We start from the raw sequence: 27,889 nt of genomic DNA on the forward strand, positions 1-27,889 counted from the left end.
CTCTAGTCAATAATGGGTCAATTCCAGTGGTGTATAAAATTTTACATAAGTGGGGCGCCTGGGTGGCTCAGTGGGTTAAAGCCTCTGCTTTCAGCTCAGGTCATGATCCCAGGGTCCTGGGATCGAGCCCCGCATCAGGCTGTCTGCTCGGTGGGGAGCCTGCTTCCTCCTCTCTCTCTGCCTGCTTCCCTGCCTACTTGTGATCTCTGTCTGTCAAATAAATAAATAAAATCTTTAAAAAAAAATTTACATAAGTGATGAAAAGATGATGATATTTTAAAAAATTAAGACAGCTCTCAAACCAAAGCACAGTATTTTTATCTTGAACTTCACAGTGCTGGAAAATGGACTCAACTTAATATGCAAAATCTTATTCTTAGAAGCAAAAGTGCTGTAAAATAATATAAAGATAAACAATGTCATTGAAGTACAGTTTTATTGGTATTATATAGAGAGGGAAATTAAGTTTTCTTTTTCTTGCACTGTGCTGGTTAAGTAAGATTTAGAAGCTAGCAGAATTCTTTGCTCATAGCAAATACTAAAAGAAACATGTGTTTATAAAGATGATTCATTGATATATTTTTAATTTCACATTTTGATGACTTCCAACACACCTCATTACTAATATTCAGAATAACTTATTTTCACTCTTTAAGTGAGTGACTCTAATCATTGTTCTACAGATGAACATTACTGGAATTAGATGAAGAATCAGGCAAAATCATGGAAGTCACAAGGGAAAATAACCCATGCATTAAATACTTTAATAGGATCTCACCAAGATGTGGGAAAGAACATTTAAAAATATGTTTCCCTCTGAACTGATTAGTATTACTTTTGTTCACTTGGAATCTCATTAATAAAAACTCAAGGTGTTGAGTTATATCAGTAACTCTCTGCCAAAAGCAAGAAGTTCATCACAACTGAGAAATTAAAGTATAGTCACAAGGTGGAGGACATTGTCCCAAACACCTTTCAGCCCCTTGTGAATGTTGGATAATTGACATGGGCCTCAGTTTGCAGATGGATAGCATAATTTTATTTTTACCAGACTTCTTCAAAGATGAACTAATAATTAAAGTAAATGACAGAACCCACTAATGGCCAAAGATGTGGAAATGTGCCCCACAAAACAATTACAAGTCAGCTCAGTGACATACCTAGAGGTTGGCTCACAGGCATGTAGAACAAGCGAAACATAAAACATCTGACAGAAACTAAACTAAGACAGGAAAATGCACCTTAAAATAACTGGGTGTCTTAACAAGGAAGCTCACTTTCCAGCCTTGGACAACAGAATATTAGGGTGATTTCCTTGGATTCCAAGAAAAAGGAATATGGTAGATCAAGTTTTCCTGTAGAAATCATCTCTTTCCTTAGATATAAATATGAAATGAGAACATTTTAAAATAATGCTTTAGAATTTTGAACCTGTGGAGACAAAGTCCTATAGAACCTTCAAATCTAAGCTTATTGTAAATTATTTTATTTACTCACAGAGTACTTTCATCTAGAATTTTTAGCATAGGAAAGAAAACCATGATTGACAAAACTAAAGATACAGAAATCCACAAACTGGGCTGCATATGTATGAAAAACTGGGCCACAAGTTTGGAGTTTTATTTCTTTTCTTTAATGTTTTATGGGTTTTTTTCCCCATTGTCCAATGAGTTCTTTTGTAATATTAAAACTATAAGAAAAGACATTAAACTGTGTGATCTTATGCAGTCTTCCTTAAGGACAATTCATTGACCATGACTTTCATTGAACCTCTCACCTCAAACATCTGTCCATGTGAGCTTTATACATATTGTTGAAAAATACCCAGAGAATAGTTATGTATATATTTATTTATGATTTGTTCTTGGCTACTAAAGATATAAGGTAGCTTTATAGGGATGCCTGAGTGGCTCATTTGGTTAAGCATCGGCCTTTGACTCAGGTCATGATCCCGGGGTCCTGGGACCCAGCTGTGTTGGGCTCCCTACTCAGTGGGGAGTCTGCTTCTCCCTCTCTTCCTGCCCCTCCCCCAGCTGTGTTTTCTCTCTCTCTCAAAGAAATAAATAAAATCTTTTTTACAAAGATAGCTTTATAAAAATTAAACAATGTGACATAGTATAATAAAAAATAAACTGAAAAACAACTAACTAAAGAAAGAACAGAAATAAGTAGATGTAATAGGTGAACTGGGATTTATTACCTATAACATAATAGTCTTTCAGGGGAAAAAGAAACAGGATAATAAATGTAAATAAAATTTTATTTTTCTAATCAGAAAAATTTTATTTTTCTGATTAGAAAATCTAATTAATTTTCTAAAATTTTATGTATCTAATCATAGATAACATACATTTATCTATGTTGCTCTTCTTTTTGTCATTACCAAAGTTTAAATTTTTGAATTTTTCACATTAAAAAACCAGAATCTAGAAACGTTTGAAATTGATTTTGACCATCATCGTTCTGCTATGGGAACCAATCATTTGGTTTTTATATTTATAAGGATTATTGAATAGCCCAATAGAATATATCTGTTGTTTTTTTTTTAAGATTTTATTCACTTATTTAGCAGAGAGAGACACAGCAAGAGAGGGAACACAAGCAGAGGGAGTGGGAGAGGGAGAAACAGGCTTCCCTCCAAGCAGTGAGCCCCATGTGGGGCTATACCTGGGATTCTGACCTGAGCAGAAGGCAGAAGCTTAACGACTGAGCCACCTAGGCACCCCTGGCCCAACAGAATATATCTTAATAAAGACATTGCAAGTTTTAGGATGTTTGAGAATGGGATTAGCTCTGTTCTTTTATCTCAGATTGGGCTAGGGATTTGTGCTGACCTCTGGAACTAGAGTGAGCCCACACAGAACACTTACAGAGATTCAGAGATCTTGGACATAGCTACAGTTTGAACCATTTATATGTTCAGAATATTCCTGCTTAAAGAATAATTTAAAATTGGGTTACATTTAACTGATAGATATAAATAAATACATGTACTGCTAAACATATATATTTGCCTATATACCAAATATATGTGGTGAAAATGGCATAAAATATCAAAATCAGTTGCATAAAGCATTCTGAACTACTTAAGAATCCTTTCTGAATATTGAATATTTATTTTCTGTATGGATAAATATATCAGATTTTGAATTTCATGAAAATCTCCACCTTATAAGTCATCAATCTAAGAGTTCATCTTTCTGGAGTATGACATATTCTCACTTAAACATACAAGGACAAACAACAAAAGACCATTCATGTTTATTTGAATGATTAGTAAGTTTTGTGAATTGTCTTCATGAATTTCATATCTGGCTAACATAAACAGCCAGCAAATTCTTGCCAACATTATTTTCATTTTCTTTCACAATAGGGCTTCTTTAGATACATTGCAGGGTTTAAGGAAAGTGTCAGGAAAAGGCAATCTGTAGCCAAAACAATGTGGAAGAGGGGGAGAAAGAAATAGGTTTATGATGCTTCTCCCCAATTTCTGTATTCATCACACTCCTGGTCTGCTTGCACTGATGTTAGTACTGTCCTTTTCTTATTAAATAGGCAATGCTTATTAGCTTTCTGGAAGCAGCAGAATGTAAAATTTCCAAAGCTAAAATGACAGCACAAATGCCTTCACATTGGTCATTATATCTCTGTGCCCCCAAAACAGTCAGAGTCTCTTAAGTCATTAAAAGTGCAAACATGGTATTGAGATTATTTCAATGCTATGTGCGTAATTTTCCAAATCGAATATATTCCTTAAATGTATGGTTCCATAAATTAAATATGGCTCACTGCTTTACTCATATGATAACATTTTTATTTAAAAATGAATTAAAAATAAATTCTGTGGGCTTAGCAGTCATCTTGAGCTCATATGCCGAATAGAGTAAATGTTGCATGGAGGAAAAGGGCATTACTACTTGTTTCCATCATTCTACTGGGTGTATTTAAAATTGAATCCAGCCAGTACTGTGTCTGTCAAGAAAGTCATAAACCTTTCACAAATGTATTGTCACCAAAAGACAAAAACTATGATCTGGAACAAACCAATGATCCTTCAAGACTGGCTCTGACAGGTTTACTGTGGGAATCTTTAAAGGTAGATATAGCATACTCTCCAAAGTAAGGATGACTGAAAAAGAAAGAAGAAAAAAAATTACTGTGTGGGAAAATTTCTTCCAGACCTTAAAAAAATCAGTATAATCCTTGAACTATGAACACTGATTACTCCTTACTGCCCTCTTCTTAATTGGGCAACTTTGTAATTTGTTTGCCTCTGATGACTTCACAGAGCAGAAAATTCTGTTATTTTGGTGCCTTATTCAACTCACACATTTCTTTAATTTTCTTGTGCTTTAATAACTACATTAATTCATGCATTCAGCTGTATCTTGATCTGTGGTACTATAAACAAGAGGGGGAAATAAAAACTAGAAAATTATACAACCTAAAAACTGGCAGCTCTGACAAGTATTTTAGAAAATAGCTATTAGCTCCAGGAGCACACTTCTGGTCATGAGGCTTAGTACCTTTAGGTGAGGAGTAAAGAAGTGACCCTGTATTAGCTCTGACATGTCTGGTAGGAGATAAGCTATTTTGCCAGAATATAAATGTGAAACATAATTGAGAACCTGCCAAGAAATATAAAATTCACTAACAAATGTTTGCTTATGCTAGTTTGTTGGTAAATCTGGAATATGCTAGATTAGTATGTGTGCTTAGTAAATTTAATATCATATAGGAAATAGACTTTGGAGCACAAATGAACAATTTTTATCTCTACCATTTGAAAGTAGTATCTATCTACAAAACCACCACCACCACCACAAAACTAAATAAAAAGGGAGAAATAAAGAATTAATTATGTATATGGTGCTAGAGAGCAGTGTTTTTCTGAGCCAGAGTTATATATAATAAAATGGGAGTTTCTGGAAAATACTGATATAGATCATAACAATGGCCCACAGGGCATTCATAACAACAAAAGGAATATCATGAAAAGAGGCTCACTTAAACATCAAAGACAATTTGAGAGAAAAAAACAATGAGAAATATGTCCGAGGTTGAGCATAAAAATTAATATATTTATTCAAATGTGTATTGAAAGAGCTCTATATGGAAGGCCCTGCAGTTAGGAACTTATTAGAAAAATGTCTTTTAAAAAAAATCAGAGAAGACTATAGAAAGAAGAAATAAAGCATATTGGTCACAAATGTTCTGACTACAATATGTATACTCTAATTCACAGAAATTAAATAAACAATGTAAACTGAAATTCAAATACAGGGCTACAAATATGATCCAAAACAAATATCCAAGACTGACCAGAATGGGTTATGGTTATTGAATGACAATGGAAGGCTTATCCCCCAAAAAACCTTAATAGAGAAAAGTTAGAGTATATGTCACAAATATATGAGTATAAGGGAAACAATAATCCTACTGTGAGAGAATAATGGACAGCATTTTATTGGGAACAAATGGCAAGTGCAATTTGTTGCACTCCCTCAACAGGGAGGGAAAGAGGGAGAGAGAGGGAAAGAGAGAGGGAAAGAGAGTAATGACCCAATGATGGAAGTATTCAGAAACCTTCTGGTTAGATGATTAGGGTCTCCTAAAACCAGTTATGAGACCAAATATCTTCACTCCAACAGACTTTCATTACCTGGACAGCTACTCTGATTTATATCCTGACAGAACCTAGTAAATTCTCTACTTACCTTCCTGATGAAAAGGAGGAAGGGAAGAAAAGGCAGTAGGGAATTATCTGCACTCAATTCTGACCACCCAAGAAGAATCAATTAACAGTAAAATGGAAGCAAGAAAATTCTCTGTGGATGTGATATTATTATCTTAATGTTTATAGAAGTCATGGAAAAAACACTTGATTTAGTCACAAATGTATCCTCTGCTCTTTAAAAAGTTTCTGCTAAAAGATAAATATAAGCCAACAGCCAAAACTCTCATAAAAAATATTGCTTAGAAAGAAACTAAATGCTCCCCAGAACAAAATACTGATCATACAAAGATAAGCTTGATAAATAATACTAGGGAGAGTTAACTAAGTGGTTAAATGAATCTGGATGGAGAAAGATCTCTAAGAGCTCTCACTGAAAAGGAATGCATAGAAAAGATGGGAAGTCCTTCAATTATTATTAAGTAGAGCAAGCTGAGGCATTTGAAAAGTAAGTAGAATAATAAAAATTATTTTTATTATATTCAAAACAAAATACAAATAAGACAGAATCTGCTATTAATATAGTTGACAAAATGCTGTCAGATGACATGAAAAATAGAGAAATTCCCAGATGCTTTCTTATTCTTTTCTTTGTCATGGACTGGTGTGAGGAGAGAGAACATTGGTAAGAGAGAATTGAACCTTGAGTGGAAAAAAAAATGAGTACCTAGCAACTCTACATGGATTTAAATGTCTTGCTTAATAAAAATTGCATCCCAGAGTAATGAAAGTTTGTAAATAAGATTGCTGAGATGTTATCAGTCATATTTGTGGAATATAAAAATATAGGCATTGGAAGACTAGAAACAGGCAAATTATGTACTGATTTTCAAAAGCTATAAAAAGATTTCTGAAGGGAAAAAAGACAAAGCTCTTTAGAGTAGGAGTAAAAACATAACAAGTACTATTAAGCCCAGCATTTTTAACACCTAATGAAGATGGTGATTACTAAGACTCGAAATAGGGCTAGAAAAGAGTCCGTGGAAATAATTAAGTACATATTATGTATTTTTAAAAAATAGAAATAAGTCAAAGAAATACCCTTAATAACAGAAGCAGGAGAGGAAAACTTGGAGAGAATATAGACTCACTAAATTAAGAGACCCACAGATTTCCCTACATATACTGTTGATGGCCGTTGAGTCTTTAGAGAGAGTGATGACAATGACAACCCCACAAGGCAATACTTACCACAACAATAATGATCATGATGATAGGGTCAATGATCCATAGACTCCTGAGGGCAGGAACTAGTTTTGTTTTGTGCATTGGTGTGGTCCAGTACCCAGGACCTAGTGGGACTTCTATATGTTTGAACTGAACTGAATAATAACAAAAATTCTGCATACAATTCTCTAAACAGTTTACAATGCTTTATTTCACTTCTTCATCACAACAAGCTTACAAGATCCAGATAATATTATTACTCCTTATATTATAGATGAACAAATAAGGCCTAGGAAGGTCCTTAGCCAAGGTCACCCTAATAAGTGGGGAAGTTCTAATTCAAATCCAAGGCTCTCTGATTCAAAGCCTTAAGCACTTAACGACTGTTGTTATATTTCTTATGTGACAATGAGCAACTTTCCATCCTGACTGAAACCTGATTCTGTGGCAGCTGAGACAGTTTTCTTTGTTCCATGGAAGTTCTAAGAAAAAAGAGTGAATGGCAGGAAGTCCAAGCAGAAGTATCAGAAAAGCTGAAAATTCTAAGGAACAAAATGAATAAACTGACAAGTTCAAAGGAATTCAGAATCAAGGAGCTGGATGCAGAATAAGGGCTAGGGGAAGCAGGTAGAAAAATGTCAATATAAATAAATAGTCACAGACTATCAAGGCACTCGGTGTCACTATGACAACAATGTAGTACCAGATCTTCATTTGACCCCAGAACTTTATTTGGGGCATAATGCATCTCCAGCTGAAAAAATTAAATTAAGTCCAACTAAATTAATAAAATGACTGACCTTATTAAAGGGATTTTTCTTTTTTTAAATATATACCTGGTTTTATTTTAAGAAACTCTGCTTCTCCAAGAGAATAGCATTGCATCTAACTCTATAGGAAGAGAAATCAGGTTTCATGGTAGGCAGTGAAAAAAAAAGGCTTAGGTCTTAAATTGTGGTGTTTGGGTTTGTTTGGGGGGAGAATTGGTTTTGTTTTCATCTAGTTATATTCAACATATTTATCTCTGCTTTATATAAAGAAATGGAAGGAGGAAAAAAACTGTGATGCATGACACAGTGAACATATAAAATAACAACAATAGTGTACATTATGGAGTGCTTCCTGTTGAAATAAACACTTTATGAAGCATATTTATTACTCATATCAATCCTATGATACTGTGATCCCTATTACACAGATAAGGACACTGGGGCTCAGGTATATTAAATTCCTTGTATCTGATCATAGCTATTAAGTACAGGAGCAAACTTTCAAATTCAGAAAATTCTTTCCCTTACTCATGATAATAAACTGACATTAAGTTTGGTATTTCCTAAGAAAGTCTGTAAGAATAGCCTCAATATAAAATATGGAGTACAGAGTGTCTGGTTTAACAGAGATCACAAGGAAAAGCCTCAGACACTTTTACTTGACAGCCAGCCCAATATGAGTCAACAATGTGCTTAAGATTTCAAATAAAGACAAAATAGGCTGGAGCTGAATTAAAAGATCTTGGAATTTTGAACAATGGTGGTGGTTACAGCTCACCTCTCCACATTTGAAGTATCATGGTCACTTCTGGACATCATGTGTCAGGTGAAACTTTAGGAAATGGAAATGCATCTAAAAATGGTGATGCTGAAGAGACTTTAGAGCCATTATGCATGAAGAATCATATCCTTGAGCTGAGTTGACTCAGGATATTGGGATGGTTATTCTTAAAAATCAGAAAGACGTTCACATAGGAGAGGTATAAGGTTTACTCTGTGTAGTTCTAGAGGTAGGAGGCAAAATTTTACTCTGAATAAGAAATAATTCTGATAATCAAAACCATTCTAAAATATAAAGGAAGTGAGCGTTCCATTAATGTAATGATTCAAGAGGCTGTCTGGTCACTTGTCAGGGAGGTCATAAGGAGGATGGGTAAGTGGCCTTGAGTAGTACATATCTCTGAGAAACCTCACCATTTGCACATCTAGCAACTTTAAAATTGGCTTGGACAAAGTCCAGCTGTTCCTGAGGCCCAAATGCACTGTCCTCAAGACATTCTCCTGAATATGTCCTTTCTGTCAATGTAATTTTGTTCCTAGGAGAGTGTATACCTGACCCTGACACGTTGTTTCCAGCTCTTTTAAATGTCTGCTTTGTGAACCCCTTTTATTACTATAATGATTCTAACTTCGAGAGATTGAGATGTAATCTATATAACTACTGAAACTGAGAGCTCTAAATTAAGCTAAAACCTCTTGGTTTCCCTTTAAAAAACAGACCATAGTTCTGAATAGAGCCATAAGCACAGTTGGGAGTTACTCAACCAGAGGTAGCTCTTTGATTGATAAATCAATTTGCAGGAATATATTAAATGATTAATGAATCTGTCATATCAACTAGGACACTTGCTAATTGTTTTCAAGGTTCCAATAAATGTAATGGCAATTAATTACACCTGCTACAATCCACTTCCTGCTTGTAGCTGACGTGGAAGTTTAACTTTCATTTTTCACTGGTGAAAAGCCTTTTGTCTATTCTTGGTCTTTCTCTACACCTGCCTGATATAGGAAAACAATATTTGTGTTAGGCAAAATTCTGCTTATTAATGGATATAAATTTAAAGCCCTTAGAGCCCTCCCTACAAACGAAAGTGAGAAGTTTTTGCAAGCCGCCCAGAGAAGTGGTGTACTTACAAATCTAATTTTCATCTGAGTGTAGTATATTGTGGTTCCCTGAGGCAGGCCTTGATATCACAAAAGCAATTTCTGGCAGATTGGAAGGATTATTCCCTTCTGAGTTTCTAGCATCTGACAGGAGATCAGAGTGGAGGTCCTACTCTCAGGGGACTAGCAGCTTCATGAAGCAGATGGGACCTGACAGGCTATTTCCAAGAAACGGAGGCTTCGAAGCAGGAAGCAGGTATGCCTGACTGAGTAATGGGAGGCTCCTCATTTAAACTGGGAGAGCCAGAGCCCAGTGGAGGCAGGGAGCATTTATTCATGTCAGGGGAGCATTGCCAGCCATTGCAGGAACCCTGAGAAGACAGAATGATTCAGAACGCTGAGCACCCAGGCTACAGAATTCATTAGGCAATTTAACCCTATTAATGCCATCCACTTCCTGCAAGTGCTGTGAAAAAGTGGATTTCATTCCATTACACTTTGTGTCTCCAATCCCAGGGCCCTCTAGAGGACATTTTCTGTTTTCTCTTCTATCCAGATCACATTTGCTACTTTCCTCAATGTGTAGCTGCTAAAAATGAGAATCAGCTCTGTAGTCTCCCTCCATACCCAGAATAAGGCACAGTAAGGTTTGGGGGAGGGGGCAAACGTGGATGTTCGCCCACCTCTGGGAGGAAGGAGGTAGGATGGGAAATGAAAGGGGAGAGGGCTGCTCCATCATCTCGTCGCCCACCGTCACTCTGCCCTGCATTCTTCACGCCTCCTCCTTTCCCTTCCCCATGATGCCGGAGTCAGAGGTTCGTCTTGAGCTCTGATCACCTTCTGTTACCATGAGCCTTACCCCTGCCACACACCCCCCTTACCTACCTATCACTCTCTAGGCAGATTTAGAAATAATCCTCAGGGAGCCTGGGATCATTGTGACATGTAATAACTGAATTATCCTTTTTAACATCTTATTAAGATATAATTTACATACCATAAAATTCATCCATTTAAAGGGTACAAATCAGTGATTTTGAGTATAATCACAGTTGAACAGCCATCACCACAATCTTCGCTTAAAATATTTCACTTTAAAAGGAAGCCCTGTGCCCACTAGCAGTCACTCCTGGTCTCTGTCTCCCCCAGGTCCTGGAAACCATAAATCCACTTTCTATAGATTTGCCTATTCTAGACATCTCATATAAGTACAATCATGTAATATGTGATCTTTTGAGACTGAATCCTTTCACTTAGCATGTTGTAGCATGCATCACTCATTTTTTTTTCTGCCAGATATTTTCCATTGCATGAATATGCCACATTTTGTTTACCCATTCACCAGTTGATGGACATTTGGATGTTCTCACTTTTTGGCTGCAATGAGTGATGCAGCTATGAACATTTGTGCAACAACTCTTTATTCACTGTCTTGTAAGTACTGTGAGAGGATCACAAACTTTGCAACTACACAGTTGAGCACTTAAACTGTGTGGTTTTGTGCATATATTTTAGCTTCTCTTAACTTCTGTTTCCTCTGCAAGCTGTCTTGGCAGAATGTAAATGTTCAAAAGTGATGCTTATGCAGGAAACTCAAAAAACTTTCAAACATTGTATCTTATGTCTGTCTTCACAGCTATTTTACAAGATGGCTGGTTGGCAAATGTACTCTTTCTGAGTCAATTTAAATGATCTAAACTTTCCAGGTAAAAATCTGAGGAATAAGAATTAATAAACTGTAATCCATAACTTGTTAATAAACAATAAAATAAAATCCATAATTTGTTAATAAAGTAAAAAATCAATTTAACACATCACTTTTGACAAATGGGAGTGACCACCTAGAAAAGAAGATTTAAATAATACATATGAGTTTAATGTAATTTTATTGAGTATTTTTGTGTGCTAATTTATCAACACAGAAGGAAAAATGAGAAATGGTGATGCACTTTGTCATCTCTTATTAGTCAAATAGACTATTTTTTCCAATAGCATTCTTAGCATAAGTTGCTAATTTCCATTTTGTGTAAAAATCAAGTTTTATGTAAGTCTTCATCTCAACCCATTCTATAAAACTGGGATTTACTATATTCAAGTGCTGACAATGGTTCAGACTTTAATAGAATATATAGAGAGCATTTCTCTCTTTTTTTCTGACTACGGTACATTAAGTCTCCAGAGGGAGCAAATGTTTAGCAACATGTTACTTATCACTTTGTGACTGTATTGGAATCTAACTCAGAAATGTCTTTTTGAAAAAAAAAAAAAAAAGAAGAAAAAGAAAAAGACAAAACAAAATCTTCTTACCAGGAAGCAATTAGCAAATCACACCTTTAAAGAAAATCTGTAAACAAATAGTTTTCTTTATTTATGGTCTTCCTACTTGGAAAAGATCAGCCAATGAGGACTCTTACTACTTTTCCAAGGGCATAACCACTATTTTATTTATTTATTTATTTTTTACTCTAAAGCTTTCTCTTCCTAGAAAGTAAACACCATAGTTCACCTATAAAGTAGCTATTTCTGTTCAATAAACCTATCCTGCTAATCAAGAGAAATAGGAAAATTTGTGTGCACAAGCATAGTATTAATGATGGGACTTATTTCTGCTCGTTCATATTGTAATGAAATGTTTCCCCTATGGTTCATTCATCACTTTAAAAAATTAAGCCAATTTAGAAATATAATTTGAATGTATAATTGAATTTGTCAGTTGATCTCAGCCTTTACAAGTTAATCAAATAACACGGACTTAAGGAAGTTTCCCACACATGCTCTCATTTATGGGCAGCCAATCATCCCCTAAAGAGAATGTCAGGTTCTTTCAGGATTTTTTGTTGATTAGATCCTCATTCTTTCTTTAGAGGATTGAATCATTTTTTTTCCTAGCAATCAAGATTCATGCTATCAGTCAAACTGAAAGGAAGAAAATGGCATAATTTTAGCTAAAATATTAGAAATGACAAATAAGTGAAATATGTTAACTGGAGTGGAAAAGAAATGTGTAATTAAGCAGCACAAGGACCATATGTCAGATTCTTCTATAGTAATAGATGGGAGGAGAGTTTAGACTTTTTGCAAAGACCAATGTAGCTGTCAGGACATTTTAGTCTTCTTTATGATTCACTGGACTCATTGGGGACATCTCACCTCAACCAACAATTGACAAGTTAGTTTGTTTTCTTTTTTGTTTGTTTTTCATTAAATATAGGAGGGTGGATCAATTAATTGAAAGCTATGGCAAATTCAATGGAGCAAATTATAATAGATAAAAGATATATGTGTTCTTTAGATGATTTCAATGCATGCAAAAATAGGCTTTTAGGAATCTTGAGATATTTGAATTGGTACCTTTCAAATACTCCTCAGCCCTGTGTCAAGCATATTTTGAAAATTTTAGTGGAATATGTGTCACACTTAAAATAGCTTCTCCTTCACGGTGTTCCAGGGGTGCTCTAGGCATAGAGCCCTTTTTAGATTTTTCTCCACAAAGCTGGAAGGTTGGACATTCCGATTGTGAAGTAGGTATCGTAATCCTGCACTATACAGGGAGAGAAGCACCTCGGCAACAGAGACCTCAGCTCCCCAAAGCCCAGAGAAACCTGGGAGCGAGATTGTTCCATTTGGAGAAAAGAATGACAGGACCTATAACCTTTAATCTGAGAATATTTCTAAACTCCTATGGAGACATAATTAAATCTAGGTCCCAGTATTAGAACATGTGTTCTTTATCCTCCTCAATTTTGTTAGTGGGGTTGCCAACATTTTTATGTTTTGAAACACTCACCACCATTTTGTCCATAGAATCAATGTCATTAACTCATTTTATGCATAGATGTGTGCAGTGCAAGAACAGTGAAGTGAACCTCCTCCTACATTTGGCATTTCTGAAACTGATCATTTCAATGCTAGCATGGTTGCAGTCAGAGAGGTAGGAAGGACTTTCAACCCTGATACCTACCCACTTTCACTTACGTCGTGGAAATATGAAAAGTTAGAGTCCCTCAGACATTTCACCTAATTCACTCTCTGATGCAGAGTGTACATGGAAAGATTAAGGATATTGAGAACCTATTAGGTGCCAAGTTTTACTTATGAATTATAAAGATACTTCACACATATTGTCGTATGGTTAATTCCCTTGCATTATTAACATTTCTCTCTTCACTGAATCCTTCAAACTACTGCTCATCCCTGCTTTCCCTTCACAGAAAATATAGGATAAAATCTACCATCTTAACGACTTTTAAGTGTACAGTTCAGAAGTATTAAGTACATTCGCATCATTGTGCAATCCATCTCCAGAACTCCTTTCATCTTTAAAACTGAAACTCTATACCCAGTGAACAACTCCCCATTTCCCCGCTAAGCAGCCCCTGGCAACCGCCATTCTATTTTCTGTCTCTATGAATTTGACTTCTCCAAACACCTCATAAGTGGAATCATTTAGTGTGTGTCTATTTGTGTGTCTTGCTTGTGTCACTTCACATCAGGTCCTCAAAGTTCACCAAGTTGTAGCGTATGTCAGAGTTCCTTTTGAAAACTGAATAACGTTCCCTTGTACGTATATACCCCATATATCATCCATTTCACGTTGAGAGACATGTTCATCCATTTCATGTTGATAGACACTGGGGCTTCTTCCTCCTTTTGACTAGTGTGAATAATGCTGCCATCAACACGGGTGTATAGATATCTAAGACTCTGCTTCCGGTTTTAAATATATGCCCAAAAGTGGAATTTCTAGATCACATGGGAATTCTGTTTTTCATTTTTAAGGAGCCTCCAAACTGCCATAACAGCTGCGCCGTGTCATGTTCCTACCAACAGCGCAGAAGGATTCTAGTTTATCTGCATCCTTATCAACACTGGTTATTTTCTGTCTTCTTGAAAGCAGCCATCCTAATGGGTTAATGGATGTGAAGCACCAGATTGTTAGACCTAATATTTTCGACAGTTTTCCAAAGTGTGGTTTGCAAATGCCATTTCATTAGGATCGCTTCGCAAACGTATTACAAACATTCAGATTCCTGAATCAAATCTCTGAGGATTGAGCAGGAGCAAGTTCCTCAGACCATTGTTTTGAGGATTTTTGGCATACAGCTTACTATATTGGATGGAGGGGATATGAAAGTGCCTCAAAGTAAGAAAGAAAACACCAGGCCAATCCTACATTGTTGTGTAGAGTAGAATGCTTGCTATAAAAATTTTGCTTTTTATCTGTATACACAGATTACATAGAAACCACTAACATTTTTCACCGCTAGATGTGTAATTTTTACAAATATAACTAAGTCCTTGAGCCACATGGTAACACTCTAGAGTGTGTTGCTGGATGTTATTATTATCATCACTGAAGTAATAGGAAACTATAAGCACTTCTATTATCCTTTGCAGGGGGTGGGTGTGTGTGTATGTGTGTATGTGTGTGTGTGACATACATAATGATCTCTGACTTGCTGCTGCACTGGCAAAGATTTTTATTTTTATCCATTTCCCTTCTTTGGCGCAGTAAAAGTCAGGGTTGACATTTCAGATCTATTATGATTATTTGAGACCTTCACACTGACTACTGTGCTAGGTAGGCACTGTTTATTTTCTAGAGTAGATGGTGTCTTAGACCTTAGCTATTTGGAAAGATCCTTGTTTATTATAAGAGAAGACCTTAGAGAACAAAAATGAAATTGTGTCCAAAATGACAGTGGATAGGAACATGGATCTAACAGGAATAAAATCAGTATTCACTGGTGGTAAGGAGTAAGTTAAAGGTGCTTGATGTCAAGACTTGAATTAAGAAGCTTTAGTGTAGGGGCGCCTGGGTGGCTCAGTGGGTTAAGCCGCTGCCTTCGGCTCAGGTCATGATCCCAGGTCCTGGGTTCGAGCCCCACATCGGGCTTTCTGCTCAGCAGGGAGCCTGCTTCCTCCTCTCTCTCTGCCTGCCTCTCTGCTTACTTGTGATTTCTCTCTGTCAAATAAATAAATAAAATCTTTAAAAAAAAAAAAAAAAAAAAAAAGAAGCTTTAGTGTATGCCAAAGAATTTTTAAAAATTTAAACTACTTATGCCAATTTTTGCATCAGCACAATTACATTTATAAAGTCATGTACAAGCAGACCCTTTACTTCCAAAATACTGGGCATCTTTCCAATCCTAGTCTTCAGATTTATTGTGTTTCTATAGTTCCATGCTGATACTTTTGTGCTTCTGAACCCAGTCTGCTTTCAGCAATTAATAAAAATGTTATGGGTTTTGATTTGCATCACTGCAACATATGAACTAAATTACTTTTCATTGGCAGGTTTAAAGCAGAATAAAACTCTTTGTGATAAAGTTTCATATTGTTCAGATATGAGTTGCTGAACCATAGAATCCAATGAGTCAACACTAAGGCAGCCAGGAAGAGTGGCCGCCTTTTGTTCCGTCTTGTATTATCCCAGCTAAGCAGTCTGCTGTTCTAGGACGTTTTAAATGCTAAGCCCCTCTGTGGCTTTTGGAAATTGAAGTATATTCTGACCAAGAGCAACCACTGAACTAAACCAGAGCACAGCATGGGATGGCACCTCACCTTGTCTGCTGTGGCTTAATAATTGCAGTTGCCAATTAAGTGCAGAAAACTTTGCTCTCAGAGGTATTCAGAGAACAAATATTACAAGTTATTATATGCTTAGTAGAATGTATTTCACGTCACCTCCACCCAAGTATAAAGTCAAAGTTATTTCTCCTTCTACTGACTACTCGGTGTTCCTTCCTTTCTTCATTGCTTCTCCCCTTTGTTCTAGTTCAGCTCGCTGTAGGATAGCTTACACAGATAGTGTGCTCAACTACTTTTTACTATAGTGTAAAGGAATATATGTGTTTGTGTGTGTATAGGAGATTTTATGTATTTTTCTATATATCATCTATCTTCTAAATAAAAATGGAGTGGGTTTTATTTAGATTACAGTTGTAAAATAGTTACAAAGATAGGAAGTAGTTTATTAATTATATAAGAATTAAGGATAAGGATATGTTTTATTTATATGCATACCCCCCTCGGTGTTTAGCACAGTTTGTGCATGTAATAAAGAAGTAAACTCTAAATGCATGAATAAAATAAGAAGAGTTTGCTGGGTTTAAATATTCCCATTTGGTCCATAAACCCTCCCATAGATCTTGGCCTTATCTTCCTTGTTCTTCCAGATAGTCTACCCTAATTCTCCCAGTCCCAGTTTGAGCTACTCCCTTTTACTCACTGTTTTATTTTCTTAGGGTAGGGGGATGTCTTATAAATTTGCGGTAATCTTTTCTGCACCTTTCTCACCAACTCTGCTGCAGTTTCCTGGAATCTGTCAGGAATTCTGTCTTCTTTCTTCTTTCTGTAGCTTTTGACTAAGATCCTCTGCCGGTACCTGGATTTTTTTTTTTTTTTTTTCAAATGCATCATTCCGTTAAGTAGCTTTCTTGCATGTCCCGGAGTGTTCTCCCATCTTCACTCCCAGACATACCCCACTCTTAACTCACGATTCGGATACTGGAAAACCAGCTTCAGCTTTTGGCATTATGCTATATTCGAAGGCTTACTTGGGTTTCATCATCCTAGAACATTTCTGTGCCTTATTCTATTTCTAGTTCTCTTTTAAAGAGAGGACTTCTAGTTTTTCTTATATTCTCCTGAATAGCATATACTAAGTTATTTTTCCTTTATTACCCAAATCTAGCTATTAATTTCCTTTCCAAGCTAGAGAATTCTAAGGGATACAATAGGGCTGTGTTCTGAAAGTTTAATCAGTTGTGGGGTTTAATCAGTTGTTTAAACCCCACATCACCTATCCAAAATAAAACTAAGATGTAAGCTTCTTGAGAGAAGCTTACTGACTTTACTATAGTATGAGTATTGCTACTCATCCACCTGCCTTTCTCCTAAGAAACTGTCTTGAATCCCTCAGTTTACTTTGTGCCTCTATAACAGTATCAATAGAACAGTAGCAGTGTCTGTACAGGTATAGGCAGTGTCTACATAACAGTGTCTATAAAGTCCATATGAAATGAACATGTAGTAAGTATTAAATTAATTGTGGTCATTAGAATGAATATAATAAATGGGTATCAGAATACTTTAAAAGCCTGTTTAACCCACATGTGGGTGAACAATCATTCTAATGTATGGAATAGTATCTTATGATGTAACTTCCACTTATCAAAGGCATCCCTCATGAAAATTCTATAGAAACTTCAAAATAGGGGTAAAAGAAACACATCTTTCTCTGCTACAATTTTCACACAATGAGAGTCTTCCTTCTCCAGCACTCCTTTTATCTTTTGAGTGAGAATAGCCTGCCTAAATTCTAGTTTATTTCTGGGAGTTCTAGACAAGAAGGGACCATTGGAACATATTAGGGACCACATACAAAGAGTAGGGAGTAGAGATTTAAGCTTTTGCAGGGAGATAGGGAATAAGACAGAGTTTGGTGAAATGAGAAATAGGAGGGAAGTTAAGCACAGGGCTAAGACTGAGACAAAGAGCAGAGGACTGGGTCATGAGGATGGAATGGAACAGGAGATATCTGAATGATCACTATGGGCCAACCACTGTAGGAAGAATGCTACATGATTAGCTCATTTAGTTTTTACAAGATCCAAGCAAAGTGTACAATATTACTCCCCATTCCATAGATAAGGAGATTGGCACTCAAAAATTTCATTTTTCTGTAGTTCCACATAGTGGCACGAATGAGGACAAGTAAAACTGGTGAAATCTGAATAAGATTTGTAAATTGTATCAATATCAATATCCTGGTGTTAATATTTTACTATCATTTTACAAGATGTTGCCTTCAAGAAAACTGTGAAAAGCATACTCTAAATTTACAAATTTTTATATTACAAATACCAGCCCTTTGTCATATATTTTGTGAATATTTTCATCTAGTTTTTCACTTGTCTTTACTTTTCGTTTGTGGTGTTTTGGGCTATGGGGAAAAAAAGTACTTTGTGGAGCCAAAGGTATTAATATTTTTTTTCCCCTAGAATTTTGAGTCATAGAAAGTCTTTCCTTATAACTATGTTAAAGAGCAATTTACTCGTGTTTTTCTTCTAGTACCTGCATGGTTTCATTTCTTACATTTGATACTTAAATCCATTCTCGGGCTATAGTGCAAGTTTGGTATCTCGGGAAAACTGCTAAGAGGTTTCAAGATGACATTTTTTTACTCATTAGTTAGGAAAGGTTTTCTTAGCACATTGATCTGTGCACAATTGTCCCCTGCATGGTAAGCACCAGATAACTCGTGGTGTTTGATTATTGCTCCCACAGCCCTTGCACAGGAAGAGTGCAATCGGGAACAAACTTCCAGTGAAGAGTACAAGTGTCGTTGGTCCCATAGACTCATGGGGTATTTGCAGAACTATCTGTGTTACAATGTGGTTTTAAAGTCACATGAGTTTCTAATGCAGAAAAGTGTTTATCCACTAGCTCCTTTTAAAAAACCTTGAGGAATTTCTACACTAGAAGTGTGGGTTATACTATTTGTGGCTGTTTTGAGGTTTTGGCTTGGGAATATTTAGAAGAGTACAGTCGTACCAAAGTAGACAGACAATAATGTCGGGAGTCTTGTGAGCATCTAGTAAGTGTCTGGGTCCCCTTAGATGAGAAGTCAGCATTTTGCTAGATGTTTCTCACCCTAATTACCGATTTCTACTCTATTTATATTGTCACTCTATGTATAGCATTTACTTTAAAAATAAGTATTTTATATTTTTTGCCATCACTTCTAGATGCTGTAGAACAAGACTTAGTAGTTAGGGCAGTAGATGCTGGCATTGCAGACAGCATTAAGCAAATTACCATTATTTAGATCATACCTCCCTCAAAAAAAAACATCAGTATAATGAGGTAGAGATAAGGGACTGAGCTGAAGTGGGGAAAACACATCATAAATAAAAGCATAAAATACATTAAAGTGAATTTCAGTTTCTAATGGATGATCTGGAAACTTTCAAGTTTAATTCCTGATTTTATTTTCCAAATGAGTAGAGTTAACTATAATGAAAATAATTGTTATTTTGAAGTTTGCATTGTATGGCTATGAAAATTATTACATTAAGAATAATTTGGTTTCACTTATTTGTGGAGCATAACAAATAGCATGGAGGACAAGGGGAGATGGAGAGGAGAAGGGAGTTGAGGGAAATTGGAAGGGGAGGTGAACCATGAGAGACTATGGACTCTGAAAAACGATCTGAGAATTTTGAAGGGGTGGGGGGGTGGGAGGTTGGGGGCACCAGGTGGTGGGTATTGTAGAGGGCACGGATTGCATGGAGCACTGGGTGTGGTGCAAAAATAATGAATACTGTTATGCTGAAAAAAAAAAAAATAAAATCCAACAAAACCAAAAAAAAAAAAAAAGAATAATTTTACTTTTCTTTTAAACATTCGGTCTAACAGGATCTTAAATTTTCACTATCTTAACTTTTAAGAATATAGTAATGACTAATGATGAATTATTGAGGTCAAAACATTTCCATCATCAACTAGGATTAAAGCAGTATATTGTAAAATTATTTCAATCATAAACAGAGTTAGCTCTTAAGAAGTCACCAATATGTTTGCACAATAGGAATTTAAGCTCCTTAGCCCTTGGTTTAATTTTTAACTTTTTATTAGTGTATTTCCAAAAGAAATCCAGTGTAGCGAACTCTTACTTCTTTCATATTATAGTAGTTTTAGAAGCTGTTTAATCCAAGGTCGTTTCTGGAACCATCACTCCATCTCTTATTAGCTGGGATGTAGAAGTAATGTATAAGAAATCATTTTAATTTTGCCTGAACTTGAAGCCACACAATGCCAAATCAGAAAGTTAAAGATAAAAGTAGCAAATTAGGAGTGCCTGGATGGCTCAGTTGGTTAAGTGTCTGACTCTAGATTTCAACTCAGGTCATGATCTCAGGGCCATGGGATTGAGCCCAGTGTCAGTGCTCAACATGGAGTCTGCCTGTCCTTCTCTCTCTACTCCCCACCCCACCTGCTTGCTCTCTTGCTCTTTCTCTCTAATTATTAGATAATATCTTTTAAAAAATAGTAAATTAAATCATGCAAACTAATTAGTATAGATTAAGAAACTCATAATAAAAAACTGAACCTCTTCCCAACAGTTGTTTTGACAATATATAGCTATGACTCTTAAAGTTATTTTAATTACAATAATAAATTTGCTATTATAAAACAAATCATAAAATACATTCAAAAGGGAAACACAATTCATATTTTAAAATATCCCCCCATTTTGGATTATTTATACTGCTGGTCCCCAAGATAAGTGTATTTAATCAAACTTTGTATATAATTTAAAGTGCTATAAAAATTAAATGTGTTGAAGATTACTTGTAAGTTGGAAAATAACCCAACATCTGGTTAACTGAAATGTAAGAATTTTGCCAGCCTTAAAAATATGATTCTTTTTCTATTTATTATAACTATTATTTTATTTTTTTTTCAGATTTTTTTTTAATTTTATAAACATATATTTTTAACCCCAGGGGTACAGGTCTGCGAATCACCAGGTTTACACACTTCACAGCACTCACCATAGCACATACCCTCCCCAATATCCATAACCCCACCCCCCCTCTCCCAACCCCCTCCCCCCATCAAACCTCAGTTTGTTTTGTGTATAACTATTATTTTAAAAGTTAAATAAGTTTTTAACTTTTCCCTATCTATGAGAATAGCTACAATCCAAAAATGAATTTTAGAAACTAGAAAATACCAAATGCTGGCATAGATATGAAGAAATAGGAAATCCTATTCATTGCTAGTGGGAATGCAAACTGGTGCAGCTACTTTGGAAGACAGTTGGCAGTTTCTTTCAAAACTAAACATAGTCTTGTGACATCACCCAGGAATCATTCTAGTGGGTTTTTATACAACTTATTTGAAAACTTATATCCACCCAAAAATCTGCACACTGATGTTTATAGAAGCTTGACTTAAAATTGCCAAAAATTCAGAGCAACCAATATGTCCTTCAATAGGAAATGGATAAACAAACTGTGGTATCGCCATACAATGGAAGAGTATTCAGCAATAAAAACGAATGAGTTACAAAAAGACACAGATCAACATTAAATATATATACAAAGTAAGAGCATCCGGTTATAAATTTTATATTTATATGATTCCAATTATATGGCATTTTGGAATAGTCCAAACTATAGCCAGTTAAAAAAAAAAAAAAAAAAGTCAGTGATTGCCAGGACAGAAGGGCACCAGGAGTAAGACTGAATAAGTGCAGTACAGGGAACTTTTAGGATGGTGACACTATTCTTCATGATATTATAGTGGTGAATACATGAAATTATGAATTGGTCAAAACCCAAAGAACATGATAGCATAATAGTAAAATTTAATGTATGAAAAGTTTTGAAATATCTATTTAAGAGGTTCAGAGATCCCAAGAAGGAATGCAGATCAGGACAAGAGAATCCAACTGAATTACAAATGTGTGACACAACTTCACTGAAGGGGATGAGTGGAATGGTGCTGAAACTTGGAAATAAGCCTGTAAAACTAAAAGAAAAATAAACTGTACAGAAACACTGCACAGTAGTTGATAAATTTGTCTCCCGTGAATGGCACAGGTTAGTAATTCTGATACTGCCCCACATGGAATTAAACTGGAATTAAATAGTTACATAAATTAAATTATGTAACTATTAAATTAAATATAATTTAAAAGAATTAAATAATACTGGAATTAAACAGTTACATAAATGGATGGTGGGAGACAGATTTTTCACTGTTGTATTACAAGGTTGCTGATAAGCAAGGTAAGAACGCTAGAATGAGCCTGTGGTAATGGATTGGAGTTGGGGTCATCAGTATGAGCTCATGTTTAGCTTAATAAGGTATATATAGTTATATATATATATAAATAAATATACAGGTACACATATACATATATATACATACAACATAGGTTAGTATATACACATATGTTGCTTTGCTCTTCCGATGAAAGGGGCCAAAGCAATAACACCCCCATAGAAATGAGCACATCTAATGCCTAGATATTGGCTTCTAATACCTTTCTCTAATAAGAAATTGAGCTCCCTGGGGGGAAAAAAAAAGCAGAACAAAATAAAACAAAACCACACACACAGAAGCCAGCTAACTGACCAAAGTTGGAACTATTTGTGCAACAAAGTAAAGTAGTTGCATTCTTCTTCTCTGGCTGCTATAAAAAAATGCCATAAACCAGGTGGCTTGCTCAACAGAAATTTATTTTCTCACAGTCTGGGAGGCTGGAAGTTCAAGATCAGAGTACTAGCATGGTCAGGTTCTGGTGAGAGCTCTTTCTCTGGCTTGCAGATTGCTGCCTTTTCACTGTGTGCTCACATGGCCTTTCCAGCACATGCACACATGGAGAGAGCAAGTTCTCTAGTGCTTCTTCCTGCAAAGGCACAAATTCCTTCAGACCAAGTTTCCACCCTCATGACCTCATCTAACCCTAATTATTTGCCAAGATCTCCAGCTCAAAATGCTATCCCTTTGGGGGTTCGAGCTTCAGCATATGAATTCAGGGGGAGGGGGTGACACAAACATTCAGTTCATAACAGTAGTGTGGAATTATAGCCCTCATTTCTCTTATCCAACATCTATGTCAATTCCATATATATGAATTTCATATATAGATCTAGGATCTTGACCCTGTTTGCTGTTATCTCTGCTGTGTTTTATTATATCCTGGTAAATTACTATCACAGCCTCAGAACTGGGCCCTCTGCTTCAGCCTTGTCAATAGTTCACTGCATTTTATAAAGTGACCCAGAGTTACCTTTTTAAGTGTAGTTCTCACCATGCTTCTCCTCCGCTTAAAATCCTTAAATGGCTCCTCACTATCCAAATTTCTTAATGTGGCCCTTGATAATTTGACCCCAGATTACCTTATCATCATTTTCCACCATTTCTCCCTGACAGAACCCAGACATCCAATAAACTAGGACAAAAACAGCTTACTTCCAAAGAAAACTTCCAGGAGAGACCTTCAAACAGAACTTGACTGACAAAAGTAGGTAGTGGGAAGAAATGAAAAGAGTTAACAGGATATCAGAAAAATCAGTAACAGACAAATGTTAGATATCACTCAGTTCAAGGCACAGAGTAAATAGGTAATGTTCCATAAACATTTACTGAACAGAAAAATCAGTCCAAAAGAGGCAGAAAGTAGATATGAGGGCATTACTGCTAATTCTTACTGTTAATGGAAAAAATAATAACAATAGTCTTTACATATAATATGTGCTGAATATATCTTGCATTGAAATTCTCTTTCATACTTTTAAAAATGTTTCATATGATATATTTAAAATCTCTGTGAACTTTTCTATGTCTTTCTTTCTCTTGCCTTCTCTACTACCCTAGAAAGACTGAATGGCATGATCATATGGTATAGAATTTAATTTAAAGGCACACACTCATAGTTTTTCGGCCACCATAATGTGTAAGTAATAAAAATTTGAGCAACATTTTTAAAATGCAGAATTTACATTTAAATCCAGATTGCTGGCTTCCCTTGAAATCGATAAGATTTGTGACTCAGAGCTTTTATTTCTGCACAGCAACACTGAGTGAGAACCAAAGGGGACTTGGAGCTGGCCATGTCCACTCAAGCACTTACCTCTCACCTCTGTAGGCATTGGAATTCGAGTCAGACTGACTTTTAGGAGTCTTGGTTCTGCCAATTACCAACAGGGTGGACCTAAGCATATTATATAAACTCTCTGTACCCCACTATCTTCAGCTGTAGAGTTGGGATAATCATCATCTCTCAATAATAGGGTTATTGTGTAAGCTAAGTGAAATAATTTCTGCAGAGGCTTTTAGCACAGAATAATAACCCTAAAAATTGTGGTTATTTTTAAACACGCATTGTCCTTTTGTTCATACTAACAAAGGTAGAGAGTTAAAAAATAAAAGTAATGGTATGTGGAGAGAAACAAATAGTGCTTTAGTTTTTTAGGGAGTATGGTTGTGCTGTTAATAGTGAATGGAAGTTAGCAATAAAGGGCAAAAAGTCTAAATCATCCTGTTAAAAAAATCTTTCCTACGATTTCCTTCATGGTGATTTACCGTTCTGGTCCTGATACTTGTCTAGCCAATTCCTTGTCTCATTTGATGGTCCTGCTTTCTCCCTATACACCCTAAATATGAATATAGCACAGCAGGGGTGTGCTGGAACCAGTTCATTCCAGCTCAAAGTCAACTGTTAATTTTTTATGAATTTTGCAAACCAGTTGACATCACACATCTAGCTTGAAATCAACCATGATGGGTATATTTATACTGTAGAAGTCAGCAAATGCTACTAATTAGGGTTCTTTTTTTTTTTCTTTCTTTTTTTTTTTTTTTGGAGAGCATAATACATTTATCAGCACATCATGCCCCAAGACTGACTCTGATTCTGTGAAAGCTTCCCTCTGCCTTGAGAAATGCTTCCATTCTTATAGTTTCATTTATCACTTAAACTTGGATTTCTCGCATATCTCAAACTAACAAGACTTGACTTGATTATTATCTGTAATGTCCTGGTAAATATTTCCATATAGACAACCCATATATGGTCTCAGGTTGATCATTAATGTATTAACTCCTTAGGGCTGCCATAACAGTGTCATAAACTAGGATGGCTTAAAACAACCAAAAAAATAGATTCCTTCACAGTTTCAGAAGTTAAAGCCTGCAGTCGAAGTGTTAGTAGAGCCATGCTACCTCCGACACCTGTAGGGGAACCTTCCTCGCTTCTCCCAGCATTTGGCGGGGTCATCGGTCCCTTGCATCCCCTTGGCTTGCAGTGGCCACATGCCAGTCAGCTCTTTGGTCACATGGCATTCTCTCCTCTGTGTGTCTTTGTGCCCAAACTTTCTTCTTCTTTTAAGGACACCAATCATATTGGATTAGGACACACTCAGATGCATCTTAACTTGTTCAGGGATGCAGAGATCCTGAAAAATAAAATAAATCAAATAAAGTCAAATTCACAGACTTGGGGGGACTTCGATATATCTTTTATGGGGATACATTTCAACCTATAGCAACTACTGAAACCAAACTTCCAGCCAAATAATCTCTAGATTGGCTCCATTCTTTCAGGTTGGAATCCTTGGCGACGTTTCTCAAATCTTCATACAGCTGGTTCTCCGTGGCCCTCACCCGTTTATCAGATTCATTACAGTGCACACATCATGCTAGTGCTTTAACTATAGCAACAGTTCCCTAAGAATCTTCACATCTACTTTAGTCTATCTTTCCTTCCAAGACAAACTTTGCAGTGGATTTTGACCACCCTGTTCAAAAATCCTTAGTGCCTTCCCATGGCCCAGAGGATAAGATTTAAATGCCATACCCTGTTTCTAAAAGCTCTACACACCAAAGTTTTGATCTCTGTTTACTTAGTCAAGTTTTTTCATTCTCACTCAAAGTATCCCACCCTTCAGTAGAAAGCACTGGCCTTCCTTCATGAAGCCGAAAAAAGGCAGCAAACCTCTGTCTTCGAATATCTATACACTTGTTTCCCAATCCATGCACTTGGCTCATGTAACATACAACAATCTGATTATTTGCTCTGTATTGTTTTTCTCTCCTTCTTCTTGTAACACTAAAGGAACTTTAAGACAAGGACTTTGTTCCTCTCCCCTGGCATATTTCCTTGCTCTTGGTAGACATTTCATAGATATTTATTGATTCTGATACCAAGATTGTTGTCAAAGAGGATGTTAGTGGGAGATTAAAGGGGCGACATTAAATGAGAAAGTTAAATGACCTTATGAGGTATCAAATTAATTCAAAATGACAGTTTGACTATTGATAAAGTGCCATAAGGTAATAATATTTTAAAGATAAGGTTAAGTAACCAATCATAGCTAATCATTCATCATTCATTCACTAAACATCTATTTTTCTTATTAAGTGCCTGGTACTATATTAAATAAAAAAAGTTAGTATGCATTATTCTCTCAACTATCTATCTACAGAGAGGAATTTACATATATGAAGTATGTGTAAATATGTGTAAAATGTGTAAAAATGTGTATGTTTATATGTTTATGTGTATGTATTTGTGTGTATATGTGTATGTATGTGTTTGTGTAGGTATTATATATACATACACACAGAGGAAGAAAAAGAGAATTGTTATTAATTTTTCACATAAGGAGAAATGGATGTACTTCTCTCCCTTATATAATCAACACAGTTGTATACAGCACTCTTTGAAATAGATGCAAATAAAATTTTACAAAGACTCAAATCAGATAGAAGTTGCACTGTTGAGTAGTAGTGCAATTTGTCAGAGAACAGACTCATGAGATTCATATTCTATTTCTTCCCCCCTCTAGGAGAAATACACAAACAGTTTATTGTACTTGAGAGAAAAATATCCCATTCATGATGAAAATGGTCTAAATTCACAAGCAAAATGAACCTAAAGCATAAGATTCCTTTGTAATAGGCCAAGAAAAACACTTAAAGCACAATAGTAACATATTTTAGAGGGCATAATTCAGGATAGAACAGCAGAGAGGTTATTAAAAGTGAACAAAAAGATTATAAAAGTGCAAATGTACTGTACAGAATGTATTCACGGAGCATAAAATATACCTCGCTGCAGAAACTTAACAACTGTGTGAGTATGGAGCTTAGATGGTGCGTTGTGTTAAAGAGAGCTGCTAACACAATGAAGTCAAAGCCTCAAAGAGATCTTGAATCTACCACCTTTCCAGCAACCACTGGCTCGGCTCCAGAAGAGAGCTAACCAACACTGGGGAGCATCAGCCTGGAAGCCAAGTTCATAGTCTCTTACTGCCAGCCAAAAGCTAGAGGTTGACCCAAAATCCACAATTTTCTGCACCCCCTTGTAGTGAAATTCTTATTTTTTACAATGCCCACATTGTGAAAGGGACTTGATTACTTCTTTCCTTTCTTCCTCAGAGGGGGGAAAAAAGACAAAATTTTACATATATAAAGAACCAGACATATTTAATTTTTTCATAATGTAAACGAAGACACCATCGCCTGGAAGGGTCAGGGGACTTGCCTAAACACAGGGCTACTAGTCAGTGAGATAAAGGGATATGATGACTGAATCTACTCTGCGAAATGAGAGAGAGAGAGAGACTGAGTGACCTTTATATTCTGTGTGTGTATATGAATATATACATATGTAGAGTGAACAAAGAAACATATGAGAAAATATATGCAAATAACAAGGACTTAACATAAATTATACAATTACCTAATGTGGCTTATAAGCTTTATGCATGAGAAAAATATTGTGATGGTGAACATTATTGTTCACCATGTG

At 35.8% G+C, this 27,889-nt stretch overlaps 1 protein-coding gene and 1 long non-coding RNA gene across 6 annotated transcripts in view; one reads left to right on the top strand and one right to left on the bottom strand.

Annotated features, from left to right (window-relative positions):
• NKAIN2 (sodium/potassium transporting ATPase interacting 2) overlaps positions 1 to 27,889 on the top strand; it is a 1,050,746-nt gene that overhangs the window by 927,733 nt on the left and 95,124 nt on the right. The window lies entirely within an intron of this gene.
• On the bottom strand, positions 3,691 to 9,857 carry LOC125102994 (uncharacterized). Of its 3 annotated transcripts, none has more exons than XR_007128253.1 (4): positions 9,586 to 9,857; positions 8,450 to 8,618; positions 6,926 to 7,035; positions 3,691 to 4,129 (listed from the first exon to the last, which is right to left on the bottom strand). It is a non-coding gene; the product is annotated as an uncharacterized LOC125102994 (long non-coding RNA). The 3 variants fall into 3 exon arrangements; XR_007128251.1 differs by having other exon boundaries at positions 6,926 to 7,051; XR_007128252.1 differs by having other exon boundaries at positions 6,926 to 7,051; positions 8,450 to 8,675.

This window comes from Lutra lutra, chromosome 6 (assembly GCF_902655055.1).
Source record: "Lutra lutra chromosome 6, mLutLut1.2, whole genome shotgun sequence".
Taxonomy (NCBI): Eukaryota; Metazoa; Chordata; class Mammalia; order Carnivora; family Mustelidae; genus Lutra; species Lutra lutra.